Source organism: Sinohyriopsis cumingii, chromosome 9 (genome assembly GCF_028554795.1).
Source record: "Sinohyriopsis cumingii isolate HCF-2022 chromosome 9, ASM2855479v2, whole genome shotgun sequence".
Classification (NCBI taxonomy): Eukaryota; Metazoa; Mollusca; class Bivalvia; order Unionida; family Unionidae; genus Sinohyriopsis; species Sinohyriopsis cumingii.
In genome coordinates this window covers 39,278,216-39,290,578 of record NC_142969.1, presented here as the reverse complement: position 1 = coordinate 39,290,578, position 12,363 = coordinate 39,278,216, and the positions used below count along the sequence as shown (strand labels likewise).

The window sequence follows — 12,363 nt, the reverse complement described above, 5'->3', positions numbered from 1 at the left end:
TTTTACCTAATTTCACGATTGGACAAAGGATGGAACTATGGGAGGTGAAAAATCAACACCATCTAAAAAAAATTTCATGGAGGTGCTAAAGGAAATATGTAAAGAGAATGGTTTAGTGGTCAGATGGACAAGAGTTAAATATTACTGTGTTAAAGTTATGGAATATTTACTTGGGTAAATATATCTCAACCATAGTTTAATGCTGATAAAATTGTATCTGGCAGAAGTTTTGAAAATATTGTATTATGAAGGTTAGACTTTTTCATTTAGTCCGAATTCCCCATGAATTTTCAATATCCAATAAAGTTAGTCCATCCCAGGTTAGATTCAGTTGGTACCATCTTGAGAGACTTGACTGAATGCCCAGTTGAGTTTTAGTGGTTTGCGAGTTTTACATTGATTATGTGGCAGATATTCTTTTTAGCACTTAAAATGGGTTACAGTCTAAATGGGGAAATGTGGGAGCTATGTAATAAAATGTGTGTGTGGATTCGCCATGAGGGTGGGTCCTATATTCACCATGGCAGGAGATCTATATTATAACTTACAAGATCAAGAGAGTTCCACAGTCTTGAAGAGGCAATCCGATTTGCTGAGTTTTTTACCACTCTGGATGCCATGTTGATCAAGCTTAGAATTGGCTGATGTGGTCAAGGGCATGGATGAGTTTGAGTAAGATTCATGCATATTAATTTGGTTGTCTTGCTTCAGATTGGCAGAGCTTGTTACCATTTTGAAGCCATGATTTTAATCAGATTTTGATAAATTTGGAATATTTACTTAGATCTTTAAGATCTTGGTAATGAGTGTATCTGCACATAATGAGGTGATCCTGCATCTGACTGTCTGAACTTGTGTCATCAAACTTTTTTGGACAGTTTTGTTCATGATGAGATTTACATATGTAAATGAAGTGATCTTGCAAGTGATTGGCTGAGCTTGTTATGACTCCGGTAGCCATAGTTTTGATCTGATTTTGATAAAGTGTTCAACATAGTCTTATAAGATCACCATCTCACATAAGTTTAAAAAAATCCAGGCATATTAATGAGGTGATCTTGCTTGTTATTAGCTGAGCTTTTGACCACTATGTGTGATCCAGATTTGACCAAACTTGGTAAGTAAGTATACAGATATGATGAAGATCCATGCATATATGACTGAGGTTACTTTATTTCTGCTCTTATTTTCTAAATAAATGGGTAAATATACTTTTGTCATCAAGGTATATAATGTAGTTTACTATGAGCAGGATCTCTACGAGTATGATTGGCTAAGCTTCTTATCACTTGTGACTTGTTTGATTTTCTAGGCTTCTTATCGCTTGAGACTTTTTTTGATTGGCTAAGCTTCTTATCACTTGTGACTTTTCAGATTGGCTAAACTTCTTATCGTTTGTGACTTTTTTTACTGGCTAAGCTTCTTATCACTTATGACTTTTTTGATTGGCTCAGCTTCTTATTGCCTGTGACTTCTTTGATTGGCTAAGCTTCTTATCACTTGTGACTTCTTTGATTGGCTGAGCTTCTTATCACTTGTGACGTTTTTGATTGGCTCAGCTTCTTATCACTTGTGACTTCTTTGATTGGCTAAGCTTCTTATCACTTGTGACTTCTTTGATTGGCTATGCTTCTTATCTCTTGTGACTTTTCTAATTGGCTAAGCTTCTTATCACTTGTGACTTGTTTAATTGGCTAGGCGTCTTATCGCTTGAGACTTTTTTTGATTGGCTAAACTTCTTATTGCTTGTGACTTCTTTGATTGGCTAAGCTTCTTATCACTTGTGACTTTTCTGATATGCTAAACTTCTTATTGCTTGTGACTTTTTTTTTACTGGCTAAGCTTCTTATCACTTGTGACTTTTTTGATTGGCTCAGCTTCTTATCGCTTGTGACTTTTTTGATTGGCTAAGCTTCTTATCTCTTGTGACTTTTCTGTTTGGCTAAGCTTCTTATCACTTGTGACTTTTTTGATTGGCTAAGCTTCTTATCTCTTGTGACTTTTCTAATTGGCTAAGCTTCTTATCGCTTGTGACTTCTTTGATTGGCTAGTCTTATTGCTTGTGACTTTTTTGATTGGCTAAGCTTCTTATAGTTTGAGACTTTTCTAATTGGCTAAGCTTCTTATCACTTGTGACTTTTCTGATTGGCTAAGCTTCTTATCACTTGTGACTTTCTTGACTGGCTTGGCTTCTTATCGCTTGTGACCTCTTTGATTAGTTTGGCTTCTTATCACTTGTGACTTCTTTGATTGGCTAAGCTTCTTATCACTTGTGACTTCTTTGATTGGCTAAGCTTCTTATTGCTTGAGACTTTTTTGATTGGCTAAGCTTTTTCTAGCTTGAGCCTTTTATGATTGGCTAAGCTTGAGAGACTTTTTGTCACGAGTTTTTAATCAGACTTGGTGGATATTGTGAGCAGGAGCTGTGCACATTTATATGGTGATCTTGTATCAGATTCATTGAGGTTTTTTTACTTCCCTGGAGACTTAATTTTTGTTAGGATTAGACTGTCAGTACTGTAGCACTTCTAGTTCTGGTCAGTAGTCTGTTATTGTCCATATGTTGGATGCACTTGAATATGAGCAAGATAATATTGAGGTAATCTTGTATATGATTGGCTAAGCTTGTTACCACTATGGAGACCAAATTTCAATCTGATTTTGCTCCACTTTAGTAAATAAGCTTATATTATCATTGTCATGGACAGGTTGGTTCTATAATAAGTGAGATCTGCACTATTATAGAGACACCTTGTGTCTGATTGAGGTTGTTACCTCCACTAAGTGACACAGAGTATTTCTCATCCAGTTTTTTTTTTAGACTTGATAAATAAGTTTACATTGTCAGTACCTTGGATGACTTAGCATATGCACAAGATACTGTGCATATTGATTATGCATTTTTTGTTAGAAAGAAATTTTAACAAGTTGCATTTTTTTAAAAAAAAATATGGTAAATTCATCGTTATATCAAGATTGAGAGACAGTTAACTTAGGTCATGTTCTTACAATATTACACAAACCAGTTTTAGTGAAATTGTCAACTTTTAGTTATGCAAGTTGGGTGAGCAGTGTCATGCCCAATTGGGCATCTTGTTAATACTGGAGCAAACTTTACAGGGTGATTGGTAAGCGGGGCATAATAGTATTTTTCAGCTATTTTATTGATTTTTATTTTTAAAAAAAGGAGTAGCTCAATCTTTTCTGGCAAATGAATACAAACTACAACAGCAATATCTTTGAAAAAATATTTCAAAAATTACATCCTGATAAATAACTTAATATTTTATGGCAGTTGGAATGTAATCTGTAGGCGTTATGTTTAAAATTGAAATATTTCGGATCCCCTAAGGCTGTGTTTATATTTATTACTGTATGTAACTGTTGACAGAAACAACATGAGTGCATCTGATGCATTGCATAAACTTGTTTGGATAGGTTACATACATTAGTAAAGATTCAACTTTGTACCATATGCACTTGCTTCTAATTCAAGTCCAACTGCAAACAACATAATCCCTGGTGACCCTAATCTGCCATCATATAATGTACCAGCAGATCAGGGTCTGTATTGTTCGTTCAACTGATTACTTCCTACAAATTGGACAGTTCATTATATGTTTGCCGATCTTGCTCTTTGCAGTTGGATTGACTTGTAAGGGAGTACATAAAGTAGATATATACGAAACATTCGTAATAATTGTAAGTAAATAAAACTTTCAGCATTAACTATACACATGACTGAAAAGGAAAATGTTCTCCTACAGATGCATAGACCCTGTGTCAAATTAATTCATTGCAAAATGTGTTTCATATATATTTTAAAATCTAAAAACAGCTTAGTATACTTTTTGAAGAAATAATTTAGCCAAAGGAAAGATATATTTTATTTAGCTAATTATTTACTTTTCAATAACTTAAATATTCCCCTTCCCCTTTAAGTACAACGTACCTCAAAAATTCTTACAATTTCTATTTTCACAGGCAACTACTTAAGTTTGGATTAGTTATCCCAGCAAAGATCATGTGGAGAAAATGGTTTCAAAATACTTTTTTAAAAATCCACATACAAAATGGGGTTCTAATTTGAAATTTCACTCCCCACCACCACCCCCATCAATAAATTTTATGTATTGGGCTAGTTGGGCTAGAGAATTATCATCACCTGATTATGCAACAGCTACTGGATGATCAGTGTTTTACTGTAGTAGGATAAATAGATAAACATTTCTGCTGGGCTGGTAGTTAGATTTAGATAAACAATACTTGACTGCTGGGCTGGTAGTTTGAGTTAAATAATACTTGACTGCTGGGCTGGTAGTTAGATAAACAATGCTTGACTGCTGGTCTGGTAGTTAGAGTTAGATAAACAATGCTTGACTGCTGGTCTGGTAGTTAGAGTTAGATAAACAATGCTTGACTGTTGGGCAGGTAGTTAGATTTACATAAACAATACTTGACTGCTGGGCTGGTAGTTTGAGTTAGATAAACAATACTTGACTGCTGGGCTGGTAGTTTGAGTTAGATAAACAATGCTTGACTGTTGGGCTGGTAGTAAAAAGAGTTAGATAATACTTGACTGCTGGGCTGGTAGTTAGATTTAGATAAACATTACTAGACTGCTGCACTGGTAGTTAGAGTTAGATAAACAATACTTGACTGCTGGGCTGGTAGTTAGAGTTAGATAAACAATACTTGACTGCTGGGCTGGTAGTTAGAGTTAGATAAACAATGCTTGACTGCTGGGCTGGTAGTAAGAGTTAGACAATACTTGACTGCTGGGCTGGTAGTTAGAGTTAGATAAACAATACTTGACTGCTGCACTGGTAGTTAGAGTTAGATAAACATTACTAGACTGCTGCACTGGTAGTTAGAGTTAGATAAACATTACTAGACTGCTGCACTGGTAGTTAGAGTTAGATAAACAATACTTGACTGCTGGGCTGGTAGTTAGAGTTAGATAAACAATACTTGACTGCTGGGCTGGTAGTTAGAGTTAGATAAACAATACTTGACTGCTGGGCTGGTAGTTAGAGTTAGATAAACAATACTTGACTGCTGGGCTGGTAGTTAGAGTTAGATAAACAATACTTGACTGCTGGGCTGGTAGTTAGAGTTAGATAAACAATACTTGACTGCTGGGCTGGTAGTTAGAGTTAGATAAACAATACTTGACTGCTGGGCTGGTAGTTAGAGTTAGATAAACAATACTTGACTGCTGGGCTAGTAGTAAGAGTTAGATAATACTTGATTGCTGGGCTGGTAGTTAGATAATACTTGGCTGTTGGGCTGGTAGCAGTGGAATAATTTTTGAACCAAGTCATCTTTTTGTTTTACAGCAGTTACATATTTATGAGTGGGGACATAATTAGGGCCCACACATAAAATGCAGGGCCCCTATAGCATTGCCCATCACTGCCTGGCAATTTGTTTGTCCATCCTTGTAGCTGTCATATCTTTTTAACCTTTACACATAATTGGATGCTATTTGGTACATTGTTTATTAGATCCAATTATGCCTATTATTGCTTTTGTTTTTTCAGGTTCAATTTTGATGAAGTTGTCCCTTTTCAATCAGTTTTGAATCTCCAGTACACTAGGGTTACCTAATTGTGTGTGACTGTTTGAATTTCAGGTTATGTAGCATGGTTCAAGTTATTCCTTTATGAACTAATTCAGCACTGCATACTTTAAATTTCACTTTATTTTGTTTCTGTGTACAAAAGCTGCCTAACAGCATCATTACAACCCATGGTCAGCATGACTGACAGTTGATTCTAGATATAGGTGTCACTGGGTAAATTAGCAAATGTTTTAATGTCAAATTTCTCTTTGAATATTCGAAAAAAAGTATTTTGATTTTAATGTTGGTTCTTCATTTTATATCTGTGACATGGGATATTGCTTGTAACCAGCATGGCATGGCATACTATAATGCAGTTGTCTTGTAGACTTTAAAGTTCCTCTTGTGGTATTAGTCTTATATACTTCATTTTGGATAGAGTTATGGCCCTTGTCATACAAATTATAGTGTTCAGGTGTAAATTTCAAATGTTGCTTATGATTAGCATAGTGGAAGAACTGTAAAACACATTTGTTGGAATTTTATAAGAAAGTTGTGTCTTTGACCTGCTTTTGTACAGAGTTATGGGGAATATGTACATAACAAGTTATATAATAGAGTTGCGGGCCTTATTGATCAATCATGCCTTTACATGGAATGTTGCTCATAATCAGCATAACATAAGAACCATTCATCATATTTTGATGCAGTTTGATGTGAACATTCAGGGCTTACATTTAACTCACCAAATTCTATTTATATTGGCCTTTTTGTTTTTGGATGAGTTACTATTAGTACTTGTACTGCAGTCCAGACTTTGGGAATATGCAGGAACTACAGTTCTTTACTATCAGTTTCAATTGTTTCTTGTTTATAACAATAGTCGGATCTATACACACTTCCAAGTTTGTATTTTTGGACCATGACAGATCTATGAAAAGTCTGCTTGACCTGTATTAGGAACAATCATTTTATTCACAGGGGATGGTCAGGCTGATATGTAACACAGGTATCTGCGATCAACCATTTTACTAATTAAAATGTTAGAAAAGGATGTCATCAGAGGAGTCAGAGTAGCAGATTTTACTTAAACAGGGTTAATGCTGGGCAAAGTGACTTTTCTCCACAACCTCATTGCTAGGGCAAACAGGGTTAACACTGGCCAAAGTGACTTTTCTCCCCAACCTCATTGCTAGGGCAAACAGGGTTAATGCTGGGCAAAGTGACTTTTCTTCCCCAACCTCATTGCTAGGGCAAATTGGTGGGTAAATAGGGATAAAAGTGTGCAAGATAGTCCAAATTTATAATGTTTACAGCATTTGCTTTAAACAGTCATTTTACTAAATATCTCAGTCAGTGTGAAAACTAAAGAAAAAATGCACATTAATTTACCTGTTTCACCTGAACTTTTTCTCAGGCTTTAATCCAAACCAAAATGAAGATATTTGTAAATTACATGTAAATGTGTTTGGTTTTTTTAGCCAGCTTCCCATTGAAAATATAATAGTTGTTACCACTGTCCACTCTGTATTATCAGCAGGTACATGTATGGTCAGTATGAGTCTGCTGTATTTCACAGTTCAGTTCCAAAACAAGTTTTCTTTTGTATTTCAATTATGCACATGATTATGCTGAATTCGTCTTCTATACATAGTTTAACTATAGACCTATTGTATATTTTGGATAATTTAGCACTCACTGAAAGATGAAAGTGCCTGAAATCTCAATATACATTTTCCACAATTTACTTGTATGTTACAAACATATCAGTCTTACATTTAAGCTGTGACAGTTTCTTACACCTAAATGCCCCTGCTACAAGTTTGGTCTTCTTTACATGAGTTATGGCCCCTGATTTTCCATTCACACCTTTGGTTTCTTGGGTTTAAACTAGATCTAGCAAGTTCTTTAATGTTAATATAACCTTGACATAGTTTAATTTCCAGCATTCTGTGGCACAATTTGCAGGTGGTATTGTCCCAGATTGTCTGTTCCCTGACTTCCAAATTACAGGTCGTTGGATTTCAGCCAAGTTTGGTATTCAGTTTTGTGGTGTTAAGACCTTGAATGTGTTTCATTTTCAGTATTTACATTAATCTGGGTCTGTGCAGTGTATGAGGAGTAATCATTAGAACAAACAGCATAGACCCTGATCTGTACACACATTAAGTTATGGCAGATCAGGATCACTGTTGTTTGCAGTTTGACTTAAGTGAATAAATGAGCAAATCGCTCATGTAATTTCATTTAGTGATGCACCCAGCACTAGCAGCTCTGATTTTTCGTGCAAAATTGCAGGAATATGCATTCCATAAGAAAGTAAATAAAAAACATTAAGAGATCAAGCCTTGCCTTGTTTAAGTAACCAGTAAATTACCATACTTTTATGGTTATTCTTTAATTTGAATTTGGTATACAGCTGATTATCAGTTGGGGTTTGTTTAGAGAAATTTCGGTACCATAAATTATCTATGAGAAGTACATGCTCAGAACTCAGTCCATCCCTATATATTTCATCTAACTATGGCTGCATGCAGCTTTCATCACAAGTTATTATTTTGCTCCCCATGGTGTATAGAGGGGTTAGCGAGAGCCATAACCCCATGCCACCCCACCCCCACCAATGCTTCTGTCCAGCACTTTTTTCAGCAGGTTCTTTTTGTAGATAGTGGCAGTTAAATGGAATATCATTATGGGTGGAAAATGTTTACAAGGATTGTTTTCGTGAGCATATCTTCCATGCTGTAGAATTTAAGATTAGATGTATATAAGCTCCACATTTGTGATGATAAATGCATGGCCATGACCCATGTTTATGGCAATTACATGCCCATAATGCAACAGGGCTGTGCAAAGGCAAGTTTTCAGTTTTCCTTAATGCAAAACAGCTTGCCCTGTGTCTGGCATTTGTCCATAATTCCAGCCGTAATTGATATCAAACAGAAAATACCTTTTATTGTTGTTGTATGTGTGTGTTAGAAAGGTTTACTGATACATTGGCACGATCCTGGCCATTTTAAGGAATCTTGTAATTTTAGGACAACATATGATTTTAGTTTACAGTAAAGTAAAAAATTTAAAATACTTTCATGCTAAAATGTGAAAATGTACCAGAGTTGTATTTTATCGGACATGCACATAATAATTTAGCATGTCATGTGAACATAAAAGCCTTTATAATTTTCACCACTTGGGAATAAAGTCAGAGATGCTGAGCACGTCATTATTGTACTGGGTATTTACCTTTAAATGGTGTGATAATGATGCTTCGACTGGGAGTCAACCATGTATGGTGGTTATTATGCCCATGAGATAATAACCAAGTCAGACTTGAAATGCATTGAACAACATAGTATGAATTGGTCTTAATAGTTGGCAGTTTGCATCAATTCACAAGGCTTTGTTATGCCATAGTCAGTAGGGATCTGTTACTATTATCACATTTATGTAAATTATGTAAATTTAAGGGAGTGAAATAAATAATGTTCAGTTTATTGAGAGGAAAATTGATAGCATGCCATTGCAAAATACTGGCTTTTAGAAACGGCTGCGTTATAATTCATATTAAAAGCAGGTTGAAGTAGGGTTCCTTCGATGGTTTGCCAGCACATGCAGTCACACATACAACCCTTTCCAACAGCCCTATCCCCAGATAAGCTCTATAATGCTAATACGGTATAAATGTAGTAGTGTTTGATGGCACCTCAGCATCAAAAGTGGCTGTGTAGTCCCCATAAACAGCTACGTTTCAAACAATAAAAATGAATTGCAAAAAAAATGTAGGTCATTTAACTCATCCAAGAAGTCAGTAAAACAAGTTAAACAAAAAATTGTGAAGATGTTGAAAAACCCTACAACATACATAACTGGACAGATAAAGGCAACACATCAAATCCTTAAAACATGATCAAACTTTGTTGCATTAACTGCATTCCCTTCAAAAAGTCAGAGATTTCTAGGGTGGCAGGTCTTCGTACTGTTTCTTCAAGCAGTTCAGGTCAAAACACTTTTGTCTCAGGGCCCTAGGTGGCCAAGTGGTCTAAGGCACTCACCTGTACAGATCACTAACATCTCACCTCGGTATGCCTGGGTTTGAGTCTTGGCTCAGTCATCATGGATATGTGAGAATGCTTGCCAGTAGTTTCCTTTGGGTTAGTGGTCTGTCTTGGGATTTTTTCTAGTTTCTTCCTACATCAAATATACTGGCCACCATTTGTAGCCTATCATGTGTTGAAAAATGGCTTAAACCCAAAAAAACCAAATCAGACTTCTGTCTTGTAAGGTGGAAATGGACATAACAAGAATGCACACTACTGTCAGCAGACATTGGCAAGGTATATATTTCATTCATCGGCACCCTTCTGAAGGTATGCATGAGTCAGGTATGTGTTTCTTTTACATGATTGGTACAGTACCATCTCATGCTTGCAGCAGCATCTCGTGGGTTGGTGGTTCTTCCCGGGTTCTTCCTCCATCTTTAATACTGGGCGCCATGCATAGCCTATCATGTGCTGAAAAATGGCATTAAACCCCACAACAACAACCATCTCATGTCCCTGAGGGATTCCAAATACTATCACAGAGTGGATTATAAGTACACTTTTGTAACAATGCAGAAATATAAATTTGATTATTAAATATTTCTTTATACAATTAAACAAAAACAATATTTTTTTAATTTGTTCAGTGTTATTAATATTACAGTTTGTGGGATGGGCTTACAAAGTACTTGGATCTGTTACGTCAGATATGTGTAGGTAGATAAAAAAAATACCTGTATTACTATAGACGCAATGTTATGTTAAATGACGGGATGTCACATGTGTGTCATATTATGTAAAGAGTTTGTGGGCGATTGTTAACTGCCAGTATCAAACTTAAGGAAGGGTGTTGGACATGTTAAGTTTGGAAGTAAGGAGAGAGGATGTGAGGGTCCTAATGGTAACACCAAGTTAAATTCCAATGTGGTCAGGCTACTGGTTGGGTGTACAAGAAGATGTGGAACACATGGAGTGCTTAGTGAGAAAGTTGAATTGACCAGTAAAAATATAAAGTTTGAACCAAAATCATGGAGGGTCAGTTAGTTAATTTCAGTTCAGAATTTGAGAATCATTGTGTTCAGTTTGGAGTCCATTTTTCTGAGTGATGGTCATGAATGAATGTTCACTTGCACCAATGGATGTGAAAGAGTTCATAGTGTTAGACACTACATGTAGACACAAGACACATGAAATTCTACAATGGATGTGAAAGAGTTCATAGTGTTAGACACTACATGTAGACACTAGACACATGAAATTCTAGAATGGATGTGAAAGAGTTCATAGTGTTAGACACTACATGTAGACACTAGACACATGAAATTCTACAATGGATTTGAAAGAGTTGATTGTGTTAGACACTACATGTAGACACTAGACACATGAAATTCTAGAATGGATGTGAAAGAGTTCATAGTGTTAGACACTACATGTAGACACTAGACACATGCAATTCTACAATGGATGTGAAAGAGTTGATTGTGTTAGACACTACATGTAGACACTAGACACATGAAATTCTACAATGGATGTGAAAGAGTTGATTGTGTTAGACACTACATGTAGACACTAGACACATGAAATTCTACAATGGATGTGAAAGAGTTGATTGTGTTAGACACTACATGTAGACACTAGACACATGAAATTCTACAATGGATGTGAAAGAGTTGATTGTGTTAGACACTACATGTAGACACTAGACACATGAAATTCTACAATGGATGTGAAAGAGTTGATTGTGTTAGACACTACATGTAGACACTAGACACATGAAATTCTACAGAATATAAGGTGCTAAGTGAAATTGAATTTATTATGGACAGGATGTATTGGACAGTTGATATACAGTTTTGCAGAGTCTTTGAATATATACATCAGGAACTAGAATGCAGCTGTGAGTTAATTCCCAAGCACGCAAATCACAGTCCCCATGTGCTATTATTTGTTGCCACTGCTGGATCAATACAAGTTATCATTTGTTGATCATTTCATGAGGAAAACATACCAACTTGTATTTCGAAATTTAAAACACCAGTATGTAAATGCCAATTTGTGTTTTAAAAATAGAATCAGTGAAACGCACTTTCTTTATATATTTCATGAAGATTTTAACTGCTGTGTTTGCATTAATTTCTTCATTATATAAGTTGGAAACCATAAGAGAACCTGGGGGTAATAAATGGCAGACCATGATAGTCAGGTTAGAAATTATAAATCAGTGATGTTGTTGTTGTTGTAGGGTTTAACGCCATTTTTCAGCACACGATAGGCCATACATGGCGGCCAGTATTAGTGGTGGAGGAAATCCCCGGAAAGAACACCGACCCTCGAGAAGCTACTGGCAAGCTTTCTCACATATCCACATTGGCCGAATCCGAGACTCGAACCCATGCAGACAGAGGTGAGATGGCAGTGATCTGTAACGGAGAGCGCTTTAGACCACTTGGCCACTCGGGGCCCCATAAATCAGTGAATGAAATGACCAAGTTTTGTGCATTTCCAAAATCCTTGATGCTTTTTCTTTTTAAAATTGGTAGGGAGGTACAAAGAAGCGATGGGGTGTGCGAATACTTTAGGAACTTCCTCTTCATTAACTCATAACTCCTGAATGGGGGTAGGAAATGCATTTTGGGGTTACTTCTGTATACATCCAAATACATCTTTTTCCAAGAGATTTTCATTTAGGCCGATGCCTGGTTTTGTTAAAGATGTTGTTTTGGATTGGATATTTTACTCGTGCATGTACAGAAAGGTAAA

General features: G+C 36.0%; 1 protein-coding gene across 6 annotated transcripts in view; it reads left to right on the top strand.

Annotated features, from left to right (window-relative positions):
- The window catches only part of LOC149791596 (uncharacterized), a 169,992-nt gene that overhangs the window by 58,628 nt on the left and 99,001 nt on the right, over positions 1–12,363 (top strand). Inside the window, exon 1 of one of the 6 annotated variants that reach the window (XM_089970153.1) lies at positions 10,432–10,638. The exons of the other annotated variants lie outside the window; for them this stretch is intronic. The gene's annotated coding sequence lies outside the window, so the exon portion shown is untranslated. Of the gene's footprint in view, positions 1–10,431; positions 10,639–12,363 lie in introns of those variants that run through there. 6 annotated transcript variants of the gene reach the window in all.